The 10,000-nt window shown below is 44.9% G+C and overlaps 1 protein-coding gene and 1 long non-coding RNA gene across 3 annotated transcripts in view; one reads left to right on the top strand and one right to left on the bottom strand.

The window, feature by feature from the left end:
- FAIM (Fas apoptotic inhibitory molecule) overlaps positions 1 to 10,000 on the top strand; it is a 75,777-nt gene that overhangs the window by 52,168 nt on the left and 13,609 nt on the right. The gene's annotated exons all lie outside the window — the stretch shown is intronic.
- LOC147029545 (uncharacterized) overlaps positions 2,337 to 10,000 on the bottom strand; it is an 11,725-nt gene continuing 4,061 nt past the window's right edge. The window contains exons 2-3 of the long non-coding RNA XR_015055943.1: positions 5,682 to 5,781; positions 2,337 to 2,610 (exon numbers count right to left, since the gene is read on the bottom strand). This is a non-coding gene — a long non-coding RNA (uncharacterized LOC147029545). The remainder of the gene's footprint in view (positions 2,611 to 5,681; positions 5,782 to 10,000) is intronic.

The raw sequence follows: 10,000 nt of genomic DNA, 5'->3' as shown, positions 1-10,000 counted from the left end.
ACATTTAAAGAAGCACATTTATTTCTACACACATACATTTATTATACAAGCACATATGCAGTCAGGAATGCAAAACACTAACATGCACGTATACAGAACAAAAGCAAAGCAAAAGGTGCTACGACCATCTATAAGCAATTATGTACAGTCACTTATACGGTTTTACTTGTCGGGACTCGGCGCCACATCATTCACACAAAGAAACAAAGAAAAGACCACCCTCAGAGACAAGGGGGTCAGGCTGGGCCTGTCGGCCTTTATGGCGTGGGACTTGGCAGACCGAACGAGTCCCATGAGACCGTGCAGGTTACCTTCCTCGCTGGGGCGACCCACGACACTCCTTCCCCACGGCAGCTAGCGTAACTGTGGTCCGGCGCAGGCCTCGTCTGACGGCCCGGTGATTCGGGCCCAGCCGGCAACGCCTCAGAGGAACGAATGGGCCATATGCTCTTTCCGAGTTGATGGTCTCTTTAAGAGCCCGTCCGTCCCTCGCGCTGCTCGGACTGGTAACCTCTCCACGTCCCACACAAACACGCCGTCATGCGTGGCACGGCCGGCCTGATGCGTTCCCCACTCTGTCTCCTCGGCAAACCCGGACTTCCACTGGACTCGAGCTCCGCTCCTCACACTGCTCCAGATCCCGACCGCTTCTGCCTCGGATCGACTTGACTCTCTTCCAGACCCCCTCCAGACTGGTTGAACTGGCGCTCTGCGCGGCCTTTTATAGGGCTGGTGAGGCGAGATCTGATCTCTGCACTTTCACCTCTGACCTCCGACCTCTGCGCGGAAAGCGGACGTTGTGGAAATCATCGGCGCTGCATGGCGAGAGAACCCTTGCCTCCGCCTGCAGCGATGCCGTTTGATCGGATCTCGCCACTGCTGGCGCAAAGGTGGCGTGGTTTCGGAGACGAAGGTGAGGCGATGTTTGTGGTGCGGAGATGTTGACGGTTGCTGGCGAAGTAGTGAGGATGGCGTGGTTTGTTGAGAGGCAAGTGTGGTTGTGGTGGTGGAAAGGCGGTTGATGAGAGTGATGTTGGTGGTGGAGGTGCTTGGTCCAAAATAACGATAATAAAGAATAACGGCTAACTCAAAGATCACAGCCCTGTGACACGAATAATTCCCATTAAACAACGGTGGGGAAACCTAACTGAACACAGACTTATCGATCTCACTGAACTAAGGACCTTTATGGTGTTCTGCGAATTTCCACAGTCGTAACAATATATATATATATATATATATATATATATATATATATATATATATATATATATATATATACATATATATACATATATATATACATATATATATACATATATATATATATATATATATATATATATATATATATATATATATATATATATATATATATATATATATATATATATATATATATCTTCTTCTTCTTCTTTCGGCTGCTCCCTTTAGCGGTCGCCACAGCGGATCATCCGTATAATCCGCATAGTGATTTGGCTTAGTTTTTACGCCGGATGCCCTTCCTGACGCAACCCTGGTCGCCTCTTACGACACAGCGATATGGTACACCTATTCTAACCGGGGCATACACCAGGCCCAGTACACTGGTACTCACTTCGCCAACCTCGGAAGGATGACAGGCTGAGTCAACCTCCTGGTGTGTATTAATTCAAGCGGCCAACGGGGCTTGAATTCAGGACCTTTTTGGATCCCAAGCTGCTCCCCTAACCACTACGCCAACCCCAGGCTATATATATATATATATATATATATATATATATATATATATATATATATATATATATATATATATATATATATATATATATATATATATATATATATATATATATATATATATATATATATATCTTCTTCTTCTTTCGGCTGCTCCCGTTCATGGTCGCCACAGCGGATCATCTGTATGATCCGCATAGTGATTTGGCACATGTTTTACGCCGGATGCCCTTCCTGACGCAACCCTGGTTGCCTCTTACAACACAGGGATATGGTACACCTATTTTAACCGGGGTATACACCGGCCCAGTACACTGGTACTCATTTCACCGACCTCGGAAGGATGACAGGCTGAGTCAACCCCTGGTGTATTAATTCAGTGGCCCAACGGGGCTTGAACTCAGGACCTTTTGGATCCCAAGCCGCTGCCCAACCACTGCGCCAACACCAGGCTATATATATATATATATATATATATATATATATATATATATATATATATATATATATATATATATATATATATATATATATATATATATATATATATATATATATATATATATATATATATATACACACATACACACATACACACACACACACACACACACACACACACACACACACACACACACACTAGCAGAAGTCTGTGGGAGAAATGCCATAATATCTGAATACCATGAAAAAAACATTAAAATACCATTAAAAAGGAGCCTTTTATTCTTGGCTGGTTGAAAGAGCTCAAAAATAGGAGGTTCATGAAGGGAATCCATCCATTGGGACCTTTGGTGCTGCTTAAGCAGTCTCCTTGGTTATTGGGCACAATCCTGGACGGGTCGCCACTCCGACATAGGATAATACGGAAATGACTTACATTGTTGTATGCACCTGGCACAAAAATAAAAGAAGAGAGTAAAATGAATTTAATGACTGATTTATTTAAATAAAATTGATTGGGTAAACTTACTATGGATTATGTGAAGATAATTTTAGGCTTCGGAACAAATTATAGATTGTCCATTAAGTCTTGTTCTGTTTTATAAATCATATTACAACCAAACCAAAAGAGTCAAGATGCAGTTTTTTTTTGCATTTTGTCACAAAATTCATAAAGAACATTGTGTTCTTCAATGCACCTCAACATGTGCAACTTTTGTCGCATGGAGCACATCCAAGTGATAATCAACTTAAATCCACATGCTGGCCAACATATCCCTCATCACACTGCTGATGTATTTGGTTATCCTTGCACAAAGTGTTTTGAATGTCAGTGACAGAGGTTTGTTAAACAATCCTTGACATACCCCCACAAGAAGAAGTCTAAGGGCATCACATCTGGAAACCGTGGAGGTCAGGGAACTGCCCCACCATGTCCAATCCACAAACTGGGGAAGTTATTGATTCTAAAAGTTGCAGTCTTCACTTTGTATGTGTGAAGATGCAATCTCTTGTGTACAATCTTGTTTTTCAAATCATAATTTTCCCATTGGTTTGGATTAATTTGAAGCAAGTTTGACTCAATATTTTTTTTCTCTCTAAGGAGTGTTTGTATTGACAGAAGAGAGGTTCTGGGGGGTGGCAGAAGAGATAATTAGCTTGTTATCTATATACTGTAGAAAGTACTGCCAAATTCCAACATATATTTCTTAACAGCAAAGGAAAAAAAAATATGGGAGTGATCGAGGCAGTGGTCTGTTGCCTATACAGTGCCCGTGTTCAATTTTTTGTGATTGAAAAATATGATTTTTCCATCGGTTTGGATTTATTTGAAACAACTTATGTCATTATTTTTTTCTCTCCGTTATTTATGTCATTATTAATTAGTGATTATGGTAAGGAAATTCTGTGTAAAACCTCTTTGTAAAATTCCACTGGGGGGCGCCGGGAGACTCGGCAAGAGGGAAATAAGGGGACGAAGTTTGGGTTTGGATGGCCTCGAGAGTGAGCGGAGGAGCGGTTGTCGCCTCCCAAGGGGCAGAGCGTTGCCCCGGGGGAAGAGGGAGGAGCCAAGTTGGACAGTTGTTCTGAGAAGGAGGACTGTTGAGGTCTGGAGAGAATGAGTTCTGAGGAGAACAAATGGTGGGAGAGTGTTGAGGTCATTTTACCTGTCTGCCTTCCGTTATCATTGTTCATGCCTTGCTGCATTCATCGACTTGCCCATTGGTCATCGGCACCTCATTGTCCTGCCCATCGTCCTCATCGTCCCTTCTTCCCCTGCTCGTCCCAGCTACCACCAGATCTTATTCCCCTTGGTTTTGTCCCCTTCCCGTCAGTGACTAAATCTGTGTGTGTGGCGCCATAGGTGATAGAGGTTATTCACATTGTACACAATTATTTATTATCGATTTTGCGTCCCCTTTTCTTCCCTATCCCAACCTGCCGTCATCTCCTCCCTTGTGATTACATCATCCCTGAGTTATTGTTTGTTTCGGAAAATAAACGCGTTAGTTTTAAAAGCTGTAAGGTTTTCGTGTCTCTCTTCACGACTCCTACATGCGCTGTCCGCCATTAATTTGGAACATCTCCTGAGGAGTTAAGCCGCTCAAGATATCATGGGACTTTAACCTCCCGCCGCGATAAGCTCGATGTTAGTTGAGCCGTCGACGCTATAATACATACACCACACATCAAATGTCATTTACGCATGCGGAGAGTGAGAAACCTTCCCGTAAAACTCACTGTCAACCGTAAAGCCTGCCATAGACTGCAAGGCCACATTGATTGTAAGGTACGATAACGTGTAATTTAGAAGGAAAAGGGCCCAGAATAAATATAATTATATTTAAAACAAAGCAATGTCATGAAAATTTTAGATATCTCTAAATCAGAGGAGACTTTATAGTCCGATGATTGTTTAATGTATAAATACACATGTGCGGAGCGTGTGCTGGTTATAAAATCTCCAAGCACTCTCTGCTATAGGCAGAGTATTCCTGAGTTATATATTGTTACATGAAAGGCGTGATCTATACTTTAAGCATTAATCAAGGTGAAACTACAAATGAACTTTGAAAACCAGGAATCATGAGAACAGGGAGAAAAACAACTCCATACATGGTCATTATTGTTATCACCAGGTTAAAGGAGAGTGGGATAAACGAACTCTGGTCAGAAGGATTCCTGAACCAAAGGAATTCTTTTTCATGCATATAAGATGATCAAAGGCATGCTGTGCTGTGTCTGCCAGAGTCCTTGGCTCTTCTCCTAACTTTAAAGCATTTGAAACATTATTTATTAAATTCACCCAAGCACATGAGTTTAACTTTATTTCATTAACCACAGCAAGAAAGAAGTATAGTGCTGACTCAGAGTGAAAGGAAAATTTCCATGTTTGTAAAAACACTAATCCCAACCAAAGGCAGCAGCTCACACCGTCAAGAGCTCAACATCTGCAAACAAAGCATGAGGAGAATTCTGATGCAGGACTTAGCATTGAGACCTCACCACATACCTGTGAAACAGAAGTTGACAGATAGCAGACGGTATGGGGAGAAGAATGACAATGTGTAACTCGTTTGTGAATGCAATAGAGGAGAATCCTGACCTCTTGGATGACATGTGGTTCTCTGATGAGGCCTATTTTCTCTTCAGTGGTCATATGAATAGCAGAGACAACATCTTCTGGAGAAGTGAAAAGCCTGACTTTGTGTTGCAAAGACCACTTCACTCAGGAAAGTGCACTGTCTGGGTGGCTCTCTCAAAGCATGGGCTATTTTGGTTTGAGGACAGTCAAGGGAATGCTCAGACTGTGAATAAGGAATGTTACATTTAAGTCTTGGAAAAAATTCTGGCAAACTCTGGGTGAGATAGATGGAGTTGACCAGGGAAAAGAGTGGTTCCAGCAGGTTGGGGATATCTCTCACTGTGCAAATCTGACACTGCAGTGGCTGGAGGAGCACATCAAAGACAGGGTCATGAGGCAAAGAACCAAGTTGGAGTGGTACCTGTATTCACCTCACCTGAATCCTGATTTCTTCGTGTAGAGCTTCTTGAAAGACCAGGTGTATGAAGGACGACCACAAACTATCCCACGGCTTCAGGAAGCCATCACCACTGGAACTGGAATACAGGTCATTGTTCAGGGACAGTGCATACAAGTCATCAATAACTTTGCTCAAAGTGTGGACTCTGCATTGAGCGAAATGATGAGCATATCATCAAACATTGACGACATCAGTAATTACATTGTGAAATTGTCAGATTTCTTTGAAGACTGTGGTGTAGTCATGCCCACGGGGAGGGGCATGGTGATGATGCATGGTGGGCGTGATGATGGGAGGAGTGGCCGTGGGGGTCGGCAAGGGATATGAGGTGTGCGCGCCGCCTGAGGCGTCGTAGTAATGCTGGAGTCGGCCGGCTCGTGAGTGTACCGCGTACGGAATAAAGGGGAGCCGCGGGCACAGTACGCCCACGCTCGCACTCGTGCAACACAGCCCGGCTCGACTCCAGCATTACTACGACGCCTCAGGCGGCGCGCACACCTCATATCCCTTGCCGACCCCCACGGCCACTCCTCCCATCATCACGCCCACCATGCATCATCACCATGCCCCTCCCCGTGGGCATGACTACACCACAAAGACAACTGAAATTTTCAGCGATATATTGACTATGAGTGAGTAATATGATCTGTAAATTTTGTTAGGTTTGATTAAATAATATTAAAGTTATTAAACTTTCCCAGGGCCCACTTATTTGGGGTTACCCTGTATGTAGATAACACAGAATAGAAATAACATAAATACTGTCAATAATTAAATGACCATTAAACATACAAATATGACAAATATTCACCATTCACCTCACGATTTTTTCAACAACAATTCCATGACCTAATCTGATGAAAACTCTCTCAAACAATAAAAATAATACCAATAAAAATGATCTCTTATAATGCTTCATCTTCCTCTTTCACACATGTGGTACTCTTCACTGTATCATAATGCACTACTCTTCTTCTATTTTCACAGACTGCTCTCAATTCGACCTTTCCTTCATACCTTGCCTAAAAAATCCAACTGTTACAGCGTTTCTTTTCTCCATTCTCTGAATTCGCCTTTATTGCATCCATCAAGAATTGTGTTTAATCGCATCTCTGACCTAATACTTTTTAAAACCCCAGTTTGCTCTGAATGTTCGCTTTCCATCAACCATTCTTTTTTTCCAATATCAGTGCCAACTCACCTCTCACTCTCAAAGCAACCATCACACTCTTCTCCCTCCAAGCCTCCCTCTCACCTCTCTCAAAAACTCCCCCTCACCTTTCTCCCTCAACTCTCTCCACTCACCCTTCTCCCACCATTCACCCCCCTTACTCACCCTTCTCAAAGTTTCCTCCCCTCTCATCCACAAAGCTGCCTCCTTCCACTGCCCTCTCACCTCCATCTCTTCACTACACCTCCTCAAATCCTCAATCGCCTTCTGCCCCCTCTCTTGTCCACCCTCTCCCTCAGCACCACAGAGCCTTTTCTCCTCCTCATCCGGCCCCATTCCCGAGCTATTCTGCAATCCCCCACACTCCTTCAACAACCTTCCATACCTCCCCCCTCGTCCTACCCTCCCCCTCCCCTCCCACCCCCCCACCCAAAGCCTCCTCCCCTCCCTCATCATTAACAGTGTGGACCTCAAATATCCGGGGCCTTCGCTCCAAACTTTCAGATCTTTCCATACAAGTTGCCACTGACAAACCAGACATAATCTGCCTTACAGAAACTTTCTTCCCTCAAGACGTCTCTGACTCCCAAGTATCTCTCCCTGGTTACTCCCTCCTCCGGTATGACAGACCTGAGCCTCGTCCTGGTGGAGGAGTTGCTCTCTTCATCAAAGACTCTATTCCTCACTCTCCATGCACTGCCCTCACTACCCCACACCCCAGGAATACCTCTGGCTACGGCTTCCCCTCCACTGTCACCTAATGTTTATATGTGTACTCTCCCGTCCACCAAACAGTGATGACTCCATCTACACCTCACTATCCAAAAACATGGACCAACTTCTATCTTCTCATCCAAACTCTCTCTTCCTCACATGTGGTGACTTCAATTGTCATCATGCCAGTTAGCTTGGTGTGGGTACCTCTCTCACCTGTCATGGCACTTCAGCAAAAGCTTTCTGCGACTCGTTGGGACTAACTCAATCGGTCAATTCCCCGACCCAGATCTCAACCAATGGTACTTTATCTCTTCTGGATCTGATTTTGAGAAATTTCCCTGACAATATCTGCTGTTCTTCCTCCGCTCAAATCGGTTCTACTGACCACATCCTTGTCAGAGTGGACATCTCTCTGGCTATTATCATTGAACCACCTCACCGCCGTCAAGTCTGGTGTTTCACTCAAGCCAACTGGCAGGGTCTCCGAGCAGCTATCAAACTTATAGACTGGTCTCCTATTGCTACTTTCTCCAACATCAACTCATCCTGGCAATTCTTTCAAAGAAACTTGTTCTCCCTCATGCACAGATTTATCCCCTCTCGTCTTCAGTTGTCCTACCCTACCTCCCGCCCTTGGTTCACTGAAGCTTGTGGCGAAGCAGTTATCCTGAAACAACTTGCCTTTGCCTCATGGAAAGCAAACCCAACTGAAGGTAATCTCAGTTCCTTCCATAAATCTCAGAACAAGTGTGTATCTACCCTCAGGAGAGCCAGAAAACAACATCTTTCGAAGCTCAAGTCCGAACTTTCAAATCTCTCTCCCTTCTCAAAATCCTGGCGGCATCTAACCAAATCTGTTTCTGGTGTTTGTTCCCCCTCCATCCCTCCCTTACCTCAAATGGCCGCACTGCTGATACCGCACGTGAAAAGGCTGAATGCCTAAACTCAGTGTTTGCAGCTAAATCTTGTGTTCAAAACCCATCGCTTTCTCTACCCACCTTACCCAGTTCATTCCATGGAGGTACAACTGTGGTGCGATGGAGAGCAGGGGCCGCACATGAGGGCATCCGCACTGGTTGAGCATGTGAGTTCAGTCGTGTTGATTCCAGGAGAGGAGGAGACAGAACTTGAACCAGAATCAGAACCACAGCCTTTGTTGATTCCAGAACCCAGCATTACAGAAGGACCCGATGAAAAAAAATATGTTGATAAAAAGTCTTCAGGAGAGAGTGCGGGAGCTCGAGGCTGAGTTGGATAATGATCGCAACTGCTGGCAGCATGTGCAGGCTAACGCTCTAGCCCTGCAAACTGAATTGGTTGGGCTGTGCCGGCAGCAGGCCAAACAAGCACAGCAAGGGCTCACTGGAGCTGAAAAGAAAGTGAGGGCAAGTAAACGGTGGTATGGGAAGATGAAAGAGAAACATAAAGAGTTGCACGAGGCCAAAACACATCTCAACTCACTCCAACTCTCATCGCAGGCAGCCGATCAGATGAGAGTCACAGCCCAAAGTCAGGTGATGCTGTTTACATCAGCAGTGGTGGCCATTTGTCTGGCTGTTTTTCTATCGTCGATGGTGGAGTGTGGTTGCCGGCGTCCATGCGTGCCTGGGAGCTGTGCTCATGCTCGTTAGTCAGCTAGTCATGGCGTTGTTTCGCCCTCGGCTTGGTGCCCCCAGGAGATACAGTTTTGGCTGGATCCGCTGGGCTGTGGCAATGTCTGCCTGCATTTTAGCCATGGCCACAGCTTTTCTTGGAGGAGGACACAGGCATTGACTGAGAGAGAATGTGAGAACTCCAGGTTTACCAGATCTTGGAGGGGGATACAGGCTTCTGGGGATGGACCAGAGAACTCTGGACCTGCCAGATCCCAGAGGAGGATTTAGGCATCCAACGGGACAGCATGGGAGAACTCTAGGATTACCAGATCCTGGAGGAGGATGCAGGCTTCTGAGAATAGATGAAAGAACTGTAGACATTTTAGATCCCGGAGGAGGATGTAGGCATCGACTAGGAATGAACGAGAGAAATTTGGGTCTGCCGGACCCTGGAGGAGGATGCAGGTTAATCGGAGTGGATGAGAGAAATTTGGGTCTGCCAGACCCTGGAGGAGGATGTAGGCTTCTGGGAGAGGAAGAGATAAACTTGGGTCTACCGGATCCTGGAGGGGGTGCAGGCATCAATCCTGCTGCCTCTCGCTAGAAACTTTGAAGATAGTTCTTGTGGCTGATTTGATTCTGTGATGTCTGATCGAGGTTGTGCTTGAGGTCTGCAAGATTTTGGAGTGATGGACAAATTTAGAAATAAATAAATAAATAGTTTGGAACCCAGGGAGATTGAAAGCAACGAATCCACAGAGGTGGATTAAAAGGGTGCGAAGGAAATTTAGAAGGGGTGGATGACACTTTTA

The sequence above is a fragment of the Eptatretus burgeri genome, chromosome 3 (genome assembly GCF_056783735.1).
Source record: "Eptatretus burgeri isolate ZD-2024b chromosome 3, Ebu_testis_v1, whole genome shotgun sequence".
Classification (NCBI taxonomy): Eukaryota; Metazoa; Chordata; class Myxini; order Myxiniformes; family Myxinidae; genus Eptatretus; species Eptatretus burgeri.
Note: the sequence above shows the minus strand (reverse complement) of the source record. Positions and strands in the feature narration are given on the sequence as shown.